This window comes from Camelus ferus, chromosome 14, assembly GCF_009834535.1.
Source record: "Camelus ferus isolate YT-003-E chromosome 14, BCGSAC_Cfer_1.0, whole genome shotgun sequence".
Taxonomy (NCBI): Eukaryota; Metazoa; Chordata; class Mammalia; order Artiodactyla; family Camelidae; genus Camelus; species Camelus ferus.
In genome coordinates this window covers 13,428,831-13,439,720 of record NC_045709.1, presented here as the reverse complement: position 1 = coordinate 13,439,720, position 10,890 = coordinate 13,428,831, and the positions used below count along the sequence as shown (strand labels likewise).

At 38.2% G+C, this 10,890-nt stretch overlaps 1 long non-coding RNA gene across 1 annotated transcript; it reads right to left on the bottom strand.

The window, feature by feature from the left end:
• Positions 1-6,582: 6,582 nt before the first annotated feature.
• Positions 6,583-10,173, bottom strand: LOC116668488. Its single transcript, XR_004325592.1, has 3 exons — positions 10,134-10,173; positions 7,852-7,973; positions 6,583-7,040 (listed from the first exon to the last, which is right to left on the bottom strand). It is a non-coding gene; the product is annotated as an uncharacterized LOC116668488 (long non-coding RNA).
• Positions 10,174-10,890: the final 717 nt, after the last annotated feature.

Below are 10,890 nucleotides of genomic sequence, written 5' to 3'. Positions count from 1 at the left end.
TGATTGTTAGAGGAGACATTTGAACCCAAACTTCTAACTTTGGACCCCAGTGTTTCCACCACCTTGTTCTGTTTTCCCTCCATTACTCCTTTTCTCACTCACAAATTTTTCTAAAAAAAAAAAAAAAAAATAGAAGAGAGTCTTTTCATCTTGCCACCAAAGGAACCAACCTGTTTATATTTGCAGCAGTTTATTATAGTAACAATTCACTCTCCTATGTAAGGTCAGCTCTTCAATTTGGGGAGTTGACCCCATTTTCTCTCAACTACTCAAGTATTTTGCTCCTGAAATTCTTCCCTTTGTCCCCTGCATTCTTGTTTTCTCATTTTTAAATTGCGCCTGCTGGAAATCACACCCTCTCCAGGTTCTATCCTATTTCTCTGCTTCATTTTATAGAAAAATTTCTCCAAGTAATTTGCAGTCATTGTCCCCTCTTCCTTACCTCACTCATTCTGTCTTGAGCCTATTAAAATGAGATTACTTTCTCACTACTCTGATGAAACTGTTTGTTAAGGTCATTTATGAGCTCTATTTAAATCCAATAGTTATTTTCCAGTTTTTATTTCATGCAACAGGGAAATGGATAAATAAATGAAAAGTCGAAAGCCCTTGAGGCTCCCAGAGGAACCTGTTGACTGCAGAAGCCTGAGTTGATGAAACTTTACGACCAAGAAGAGCACCATCTCGGCGAAGTCTTAGTATGTCTCGAAAGGGGAATTTAGAAAGGGGTACTCCTAGGATTTCCGGCGGGGTTTAGTCACAGGGTCTTTGTAGAGTGGAAATTTCTCAGTGTGGTGTACGGAAGGTCAGAATTTGTAAGTAAGTGAGTTTAGAGGGGGCAGGGGGATGAAACACAGGAGCCGTGCAGAACTTCTCTCTGGTCTTGTCTTGAAAAACGTGAATCTCAAAGGGCCGCTGTTAAAATTTCTGGGCTAGGACAGTTTTGTTGCACATCACCCTTTGGTACAGGTTATCTGTTTTGAGAATCATAGTATCGTTTGTTTTGCAAGAAGGGACTTTTATTCTGTCTCAAAAGGATTCTTAGCCCTTTCACATCTAAGGAAACTGGAAGAGTTTGTCTGGCTACTCAGTTACCTAGACAACCCTGGAGAATGTTTTGGTTCTTATCCTGACACTTAAGCTCACCTACAAGCATGCCGATCTATATATTTTTCCCTCTAAGAAGCAATATTTTTAGATGCATTTTCAAGCATATGTCCCTATTTCCTTGTACTGTGCCTCTTCAATTATATAAATAGCGTCCCATCTGAAGTGGAAACATAGCCATGACCCGAACGAATGATTGTGGCTGTAACAGTTGCAGGCGTCCTCTCACCTCAGCCTTCTGGAACATTCCTAAAATCCTAAAAGTAACTACAACAACAAAACCCTCCAAGATTGGAAGCAGACTCAATGTTCTATGGCTTGTAGAGTTTTCCGCATAGAAAAGACTCAGGCCAGTGGATGATTACGTCACTTCAGTTATCTTATTTTCTATGCCACAGAAGTGTAGAAGCTGAAGATTAGGAATGAGGGGAGGTCCTACTGGTACTCTGTCAGCAGTGAGTAGGTATCACTGATTATCTCCCAGCAAAGAAGGATAGAAGAAAGGGGAAAAAAATCTAAAAGCCTAATAAAACTCATTTGCTTTTCTGATAGGCATTGCATATTTTATGACTCCTGCTAAGACTGCATATAATGTAATTTAATATTTTCTTGATGAGTCAAAGTTATCATTACTATCCAGTATTTTAATTATTATATTATAATGCATGAAAGTCCTCAGAAGCTGGCTAAACTTGTTTCATTTCATCCTAAATAAGTGATTTCCAAAGGTCTCACTATATTGTGAGATGGTATAAAAATAAACAAAAGTCATAGAAATATGGAATGCATTTCAGGAAGATTTTAATAAAAATGAAAATAATTTTACAACAGACAATATCAGGGCTTAAAGAATTATGCATTGATGACCTGGAAAATTTTCTTGAGATTAAGATTTCATTTCCCAGTAGTGCCAGAGAGCTGACTGCTGGCTCTATATGAGAATTTGAATGCAAAATGCAGGGGGGAACAAAAAAAAAAAAAAACAACCAAGAATGTTGTATTGGACTGTCAGCATGTATTGTGATCTATCTTGAACAAAAGCCAGTAGGGCTGTTATCATCTTCCAGTAGTTAGAGCGTCATTACACAGTTTCTACAAATAGATAGCTGTTATTTTGATGCAATTCTATTAGAATTTGCATTTGCCAGAATAAGCTATGTAGGCTAAGAACACTGTCAACAAAAGTGTTAATCAGATGGTTATTGTAACCACTGTATTTGAGCCCTGTTTAAAGCTGTTCTGCAGCTTACCGGACATGTGTCTGGCAGGCTCTTCCTTTACCAGTGGCAGGTTGTAGTCACTGATGGACAGTAAAGTTTACGGAAGGAGAAACTACACATCTTTGTGCTTTAACTTTTGCTACAGCTGTGCCTTGTTTAAAGCTTATATACGTATGCGGCTGTTTCATGGTTTCTTCCCTTCTGTACCTGATGGGAAATATTGGTACTTTGACTTAAAAAAAAATGCCCTACTTTCCTTTTCAACATGTTATAATACTGAGCGCAACTGCCTCTGTTACCTTCACTCGCATTACTTCCTAGTTCGTTATAAATATAAATTTTGCAATGAAATATTGAACTTATGCTCTTCTGTGGGAAACTGATTCTTGTCTATAATCCATATTTTGACTGTGTACTACTTTGAGTCTTCCCATGTTTGTAATTTATCCAGCAGTCATTATCTGTCATTGTAGACAATATATTTTTATTATCTGACTTGGTGGAGTATTTCCAAGAATTGGCCTGTTCCCCTCTGCTAACATGCCTTCAGAAATACAAACGTGGATAAAATAGCCCTGATTCAAAGTGTTAAACATCCTTGTATGCTGTAAACTCGACAGAAATAGAAATTAACTTGTCATCTATCCTTCAGAAGTAAGGCACTTTAAGAGAAACATTAGTGAACTGAAAGAAATGTCTTAATACTGTGTATTAAAGCAGTGATTTGTTTAAGAAACTCTGATGAGGGGAAAAATATTACATCTGTGAAAATATGAGTCTACATTTCTGTTTAGGTGCAATCACAAAATGGGCTATTTTGAAGTCATTTATTTTTTCTGAGCAAAATTGACAGTCATTCTCTGTAGAATCAATCGGACAAATCTATAGTATGTCCAACTCAGCATGTATGATGACAAGTAAATGACCCACCTTCAGGCCTGGTATCAGATTAAAAAATGTCGTATATTAAGGCAAAATCTTACTGGAAAGCCTGACTAGTGCCTGGAGCTAGATTTTATCGAAATATTTCAATGCACATCACAAATATGAAATGTATTTTCTTCAAATGCACATAAGCAATGGATTGAGAAAACTCTATATGCAGCCAAAAAGCAAACTCTGGGAAGTACGCCAAAACCTGAAAGGAATCAGGGGGTGAAAATGGGAGTCAAAGAGCAGACCTCAAAGGATGTAGTGTACAATGTCTTGCCCTGTTTCATCTTCATAGAAACTCATGTCAGCTTCAGCTGGGAGACATAGCCCAGGCCCTGGGCCTTGTGCTCGACACTTGGCTTCAGCGCCAATAAATGCCTGCAGTGTTGACTCTGAGTTACTGTCAGACCCTGAAACTTTTCTGGACCTTTCACGAAGTGGTAATTTTTGTAAAATACGTGGTGGGCGCCTCCCTTTTGAAATACAGAACTCCATTATATAAACAGACCAAAGCAGACACCCTGCAGTAAAATCAGAGATGACAATTTTTGTACATCTTAGAGGATCTGCTGGGCTCCCTAAACTATGTAAAAACCACCAGGAGTGCAATGGAGGTGACATGGTGTAGCGATTAGGAGAACAGATGGTCTGGTCTGGAACCTGAGCTCTGCCATTTTTTAACCATGTGAGGCCACGTACGTCACCTACCTTCCCTATACCTTGGTTTCTGCATCTGTAATTTAGAGTTATGAGAATGAAGTGGGTTAACATTTGTAAAGCATTCAGAGTTGTTGTGTATGTCTTTGTCTAAAAAAAAAAAAAGTCTTCCTTAATGTATTCATTTTAATGTTCTTTGAATTGAAGAGTGGGGACATGTACTATGGCAGGATAAGGTTTTACTGCCTAGGATATTATGCTTCCTAACCAGATTATTACTCCTCAGTCTACTCTCCGTTGGTTGGTCTTATCCTGGAGAAGTCAACCACCAATGCGATTCCAGACGTGGACTTGCAAGTTTTGTGTGTATTCCTGTGTGATCCCACGCGGGGGACACCATGCTCCATTCATTTTTGAAGACTAATGAGAATTTTGCAAAAAACTATGAAAATAATTTCTTCTAGTTTAGAATCCCTTTCTCAATCTGCTTTTCTCTAGCTTTCTCTCCACATTAACTTAATTAGCCCCTAGTCTAATAATACAGCATCAATATTATCTCCCCCCAAAAATCTCAAGGCATTTTCAATGGCCTCCAGCGATCATTGTGCACTTTTCACTCAAACTGAAGTCAAGGTTGGCCAAGCGATAGTTTTTGATCAACCAAGCTGTGTTTTCTACTTCTGCACCTGGAGTTGGAAGAAAGCCATTATAAATCAGGCAGGCTTACAATTCAGGATGTAATCATAGTGCTAGTTTTCATTAGGTTTTCTGTGTGTTCTGTTTTGTTTTTGTGACAGCCTGTAAACCATTTACGTAGACCGAATACAGCCAGGTACGGCAGGACAGATGAGGGACGACTATGCCCGTCACGCAGAAATGTCTGCATGCCATCACTAACTACCTGCCACCGTTGGAAATGCCTCTTACTTCCTAGCTGACAAGTGGCTATTCGGGGTCTGTCATTCTCCGCCTCACAATGTAGGTTTTTAATTTTGATGACTGTACAGCCGGTGGTAGGGTGTAACGTTTCTGACATAGGAGAGAGAAACAGGGCATTTAATAGCATTTATTTCTGGGGGGAAATTACAAGAATTTGCATTGAATTGGAGAAAATGACTGCAAAACAGGGAGAGCACACTGTGCTACCGAGAGCAAAAAGCACGTTGTGTCCCTGCACATTCATCACCCACTGAGTCCAAACGGAACACAGCTCTTTCTCCAGAGCCGCCTCCATGGTTAGGGCTCTAAAGGATGGTGGCACAGTCAAATAAAAAGCTGATTGGGAAAATTACTAGTTGGTAGAAGGCATGTTTGAAGTTTTACTGCAGATACTGGACTTACATAATGTCGTCATTACCTGTGACTGCATTTGCATACGTCTGGTTAGAAAAGGTCATTTAATTTCTGATTCATCTCAGGAAAAAAAATCGGCTAGAAGAATAAGATGGATACATTATTAAAATAACGCCAACAGCTATTCAAAATGGCATGCTTTCAGTTGCTTTAATACTGCACTCTTGGCTCAAAGCAAACATTTCCCGTTTCATTCTGCATAAAAGTGTGCTTCGTGTTGGAACAAGCAAACGAACAGGAAAACAAACAAAATACTACAAAAAGAAACTAGTTCCTAAATTCTTATTTATAAGAGAATGCTTATTTTTCTGATTACAAAAATGATATGTGTTCATTGCATAATACATAGAAAAAATAATCATAAGGAAATAAAAACAACCAGCAATCTACAGCTACTAATTAAAGCAGATCCGTTTTTCTGTGCATGTGCGTTGGAGGGATATGAGAATTAATATTTCTATACCCTTTTATTTTACTTAAACTATACCATAAAACTTCAGCACATCATATATGTTTATGATACCCATATATTATACTAATATATGATATATTATATTTATGGCACATTATAATTTATTTATTTATACTTTTTGCAATTCTGGGCACTTACATTGAAATTTTTATGAAGTGTTATGCTGCATTATGATTAATATTGATGTGCAACTATCCTGTACATAAGTTATTTCTCTCAGATAAATTATCAGAAGTGTCAATGCGCAGTCGAAGTGAGTGAGCATTTACATGGCTTTCAATAACTTGACACCCCTTTCCAGATAGGTTAATCAATTTATACTCACACCAACAACATACGCCCCAAGTTTCACCATGTCAGCCGACTATTATTATTAGATCTTTATGCATCCACATTTATGGAAATACTTATTTGTCAGTTTGAATGAACAAAAGCCCAACATCATCCTGCTTTAACTGGCATTTGATTTCTATCGTAACCTTTGTGTTTCAGGTTTAGGTAACATGATAAGGAAACTCATCACCTGCGAGTAAGTGATTTGCCCGTAACACACAGCGACTGGGTACTGTGTGATGTGCTCTCTCTCTCATGAATATGTACATATATACATGTATGAGATACACGCACACATTAACACACATGTGCAATATGTACACACATCATACACACACACAATACATATACACACATACATGTTAATTAAATACGTATACAAATATATGTATATATTTGACTTAAGTGTTTAATGAATTCAAATGTGTGTGTGTCTTATGTTCGTGTGTATATATATTTTACAAAGAACAGCATTTCACAGCTTCAGAAATGTTCTAGCATTCACTAAAGACTAGATATGATAAAAAAAAGAAAGGTTCACAGCTTTCTGATTCTGTCCAGTTTTTAAGTTATCTGTACCTCATCTTCAAGATGAACCTTCTTGCCCTTCATTAATTGCCGTATAAGTAAATGCAGATCAGAGAATGGCTGTCTTGGTGCCTCCTGCACTCGGAAGAGGATGCCAGGTGGATATCTGTGCCTAGAGTCTGTTCAGTTCAGTCACCGTCAGCAGATCCAGACAATTCCATTTGCATAATGAACTCTCCGAGCTGTCTTTAAAGCCTCTGCCGGCAAAGATTAGGAAGTAGCTGCCTAAGGATTATTGCCACGTTCCATTCAATGAGCTCTCAGATGCTGTCCGCTCTCAGCTGAATCGCTGACCCCCTAATTTGAGGTCTAAATGAGTGTTGGTGGTTTTCTAAGAGATCTGAAAGTGCCATGACCTTTGGTTCTCTCGTTGACACCTGGAGAATGGTGGGTGGGAGGGCAGGAAGTCAAGCCAGGCGACGTGGGTAAGATAAAAAGGGGGTCTCCATACTAACTATGGGACAAACAGGCAAGAAATTGAATTGCAATGTTTAATAAATATTTATTGAGTACCCAATATAGAAAAATTAGGCCAGACAGTTTTGGAAAGGAAAAATTCCCTTTTTGCTGGTGTTGGAACCCCCTTTACCATGTAAACGCATCATCCCAGAGGTCATTAGAGTAAGGTAGATACTGAGACATATTTAAAGGTGAATAAAATCCATTATTTAAAAAGATATTTCAAATTATAATGAAATTAATGTACGTATATATAAATGCAAACAGAGAGAGCTATAAAAGGGAAATCAAAACTCTTTCTGAGAGAAAGCGTCCTTGACTGTTTCCATTTTAGTACCCCTAACCTTAAACTCAGCAACTCTAAGTAATGCCTATAAACCATCAGTTCTTGATTTATAACTCTAGTTACATTTATTTATTATCTATTATGAAAAATACTTCATTCACAATACCCCCTGCAGCCATCTCTCCTCCCAAAGTCTTTTTACATACACATGGTTGTTTTAGTCTGTTATGGTCTGTAAATTTTTAAATAACCTTAATATTTATGTGTTGGTGCAGGAACCTTAGCTAGGGTCTCCGTTTCCTCTTGTATAAGGACAAACAACAACTCTGTACTTCCATCTACTCTTCTTTCCTCATCCACCATCACTCAGATTCTCCCAGCTGTACCCTCACTCTAAATTTAAGATCTATCACATTTATATAATTTTTGATATTTAAACATACTTTCATGCTTCGTCTGTAGTAGCAGTTCTCAGCCAGAAGCAATTTTGTCACCTTGCTGTGAAAGGACATTTGGCAACGACTGGAGACGTCTGAGACTGTCACAGCTGGGGTGTTAAAGGCACCTAGTGGGTAGAGACCGGGGAGGTCACTAGACATCGTACAGTGAGCAGGACAGCCTCCTGCAGCAAAGAATGTATCTGGCCCAAATGTCAACAGTGCTAAGTTAGAGAAACCATGGACTCTCTCAGGTTATTATGGAAAAATGAAATCCATAAGGGATCGTTTTTAAAATATCATGCAGTAGAATCCATTGAAGAGCCAAGTAAGAAGTTCTGTGTTGTTCAGAGGAGAATCTTGTAAGCACCAAGGCTGAATGACATCCACTTTCTTAAATTTCGTCACTCAGTGCCACATCGTTTCTGACTTGGATCATGATTTTTAATACATTTTTGTTATCCCTGGTATTTCTAATTGCTTATTTTAATCTCGTTGAACAAAAGAAATATATGCTTATTATATAACTAGGATTATGCAGCTTCTTGATAAAAAGTCAGTATTAGACAGAATGCTTTGATGACTGCCGTATAGCTGTCATTCAGGGATTTTTTTCTCTCTGCCTCCCTCATATCCCTCCCCAATCTTTCTTAGATTTGATATTTTTGTATCTTAGATTCCTTTTTAATTTTGCTGATATATATCGACATTTAATTATATCAAGGAAGATGTAAGAGAGAAAGGTTTGAATACCTTCATAGTTGATGGTTTTTCTTTCTCTTTCTGGCTTATTTCACTTAGAATGACAATCTCCTGGTCCATCCATGTTGCTGCAAATGGCATTATTTTATTCTTTTCCTTGTCCGAGTAGTGTTCCATTGTATAAATATACCAGTTTCTTTATCCAGTCATCTGTCGATGGACGTTTAGTTTGTTTTCCATGTCTTGGCCATTGTAAATAGTGCTGCTATGAACATTGGGGTGCATGTGTTTTTTTGAATTAGAGTGCCCTCTGGATACATGCCCAGGAGTGGGATTCCTGCATCATATGGTAAGTATATTTTCAGTTTTTTGATTTTCCTCTTTCTCTTAATCAGAAAGAAATTATTTCCCTCAAAACCCCCGTTAGCCAACTGCCCCTTTCATATCATTGGCCGTAACTGGCAAACACCGGTGCTCAAGCACTGCTCAGCCCGGCAGTATATGGCTTTTCCCCTGTAGATGCAGAGCATCAGTCTTCTCTTACGATGTTGCCTTCCACTAGGCATATGAACACGCTCAGATTCTTCTAAGTAAAACAGAGAAGACTATCCAGGGAGCAAGTGATAATATCTGCTACAGAGTGTTTTGGAATTTCATCACTAACATCGTGTAGGGCTGTTCTTCATTATTCTTCCTTGGTATGCAATGGGTCCTCTCAATCAAAGGAGTCGTATTTTCATTACCTTTGGGAAATTTTTTTCCTACAATTATGCTCCCCATAATTCCTTTCTCCTCTTTTGCAGGAACAACTAATAGAGAGATGCTAGCCCTCTTGGACTGATTCTCTTTGGCTTTTATTTTTCTCTCAAACTGTTTTTATGTCTCTTTTGTGAACCATGTTCTGAAAAAGTTCTTCTAACCTTTCTTTCTTATTTTCTGATGATACTGAAGTATCATCACCAGATGAGTTTCAATTCCACAAAGTCTCATGGCTCCTTTTTTCAGTGAAAAATCATAAATCTGTCAGAAAAATGCTATTTAAGATTTTTGAAGTTTTATTTTCTTTGAAATTATCTGTATTTGCACATGTCTTGGTTGACTAAGTCTTGGTCTACTCTCTCATGCTGAGGGTTTTTCTCCCATCTTTGGTGACCTTGGACCATTGATTCCATGGATAGTTTCTCTCCTCTCACCTTCCCACCCCTCCCCTCAAGGATTCCTGGCCTCTGACATGAATGAGAACCACCGAACAGACAGTGTCCCCATTTCACCATCAATGCCATAATGGGGAGGGTCCTGTTCTGGGACACCAAACCCCATTCTGAAAGCTTTATTCACTTTCAAAAAAATTATTTATTTTTTTTTTAAGATATTCTTCACATTTAAAGCAAAAATATATAAATACATATACATATATTTATATATCTTCATACACATATATATGTATATGTGTATACACACACACACACACACACACACACACACGGTATGTTCTTTGCTTTGGGGATGGTTTAAAGGAAGTGACAGACTGCAGTTCATTCATTCACTCCCATTTCTGCCCTTCTTCCCACTTTCAGTCTTCTTACCTGTTGAATCTCAGGGCAATCTGTGGAAAATGACTCCAATCTCCACTCAAGACTTCTCTGCACATTATGGCTCTGACTTTCTCTGCTACCATCATCCAGAAGTCATACCACAGTAGCCTTCTGTCTTCCTGAAATTCATCACAATCTTTGGTTCATTCATGACCTCTTTCTCCATTCATATTTTTTAAAAATAATAGCACATAATCCATAATCATGTACTTTCTAGTTAACAATTCAACGATTATTGGGGAGATACAGAAAATAAAAACTGGTATTTTTCTGCCATGGTGAAAAGGAAATCAAATTTTATTTTATTGGCTGCATACTTTTTCCATGCTGAGAGAACAAATTTTGAATACATAGGTTACACGACTCCTGCATAATGTGTAACTGACTCCACAATTCTATTCTTGTTCACACATCAAGCCCACGTATGTCTAACCCTCATAACGTCATCCTCACTGCGTTCTGTAATGTGCTTACATTGCTTACACCAAAATGGCACCTTTTAGCACAGTGACTGGCACATAGTATAAGCTTGAGATAGGCTGGGACCTGGGACCTGGGGCCCTTTGCTGGAGTGCTTGCACCTGGACAAACATCTCCAACAGGATATAAAGTAACTTTAGAAGGGACTAAAAGTAACTGCACACATGCTCAGTTGGGACAATTATGAAAAATAAGACAAAAACAGGCCACAAATCAACTGCTGTTTCTGAGATGCCAGGAGCAAAAGCAGGGATTGTGCATGATCCCC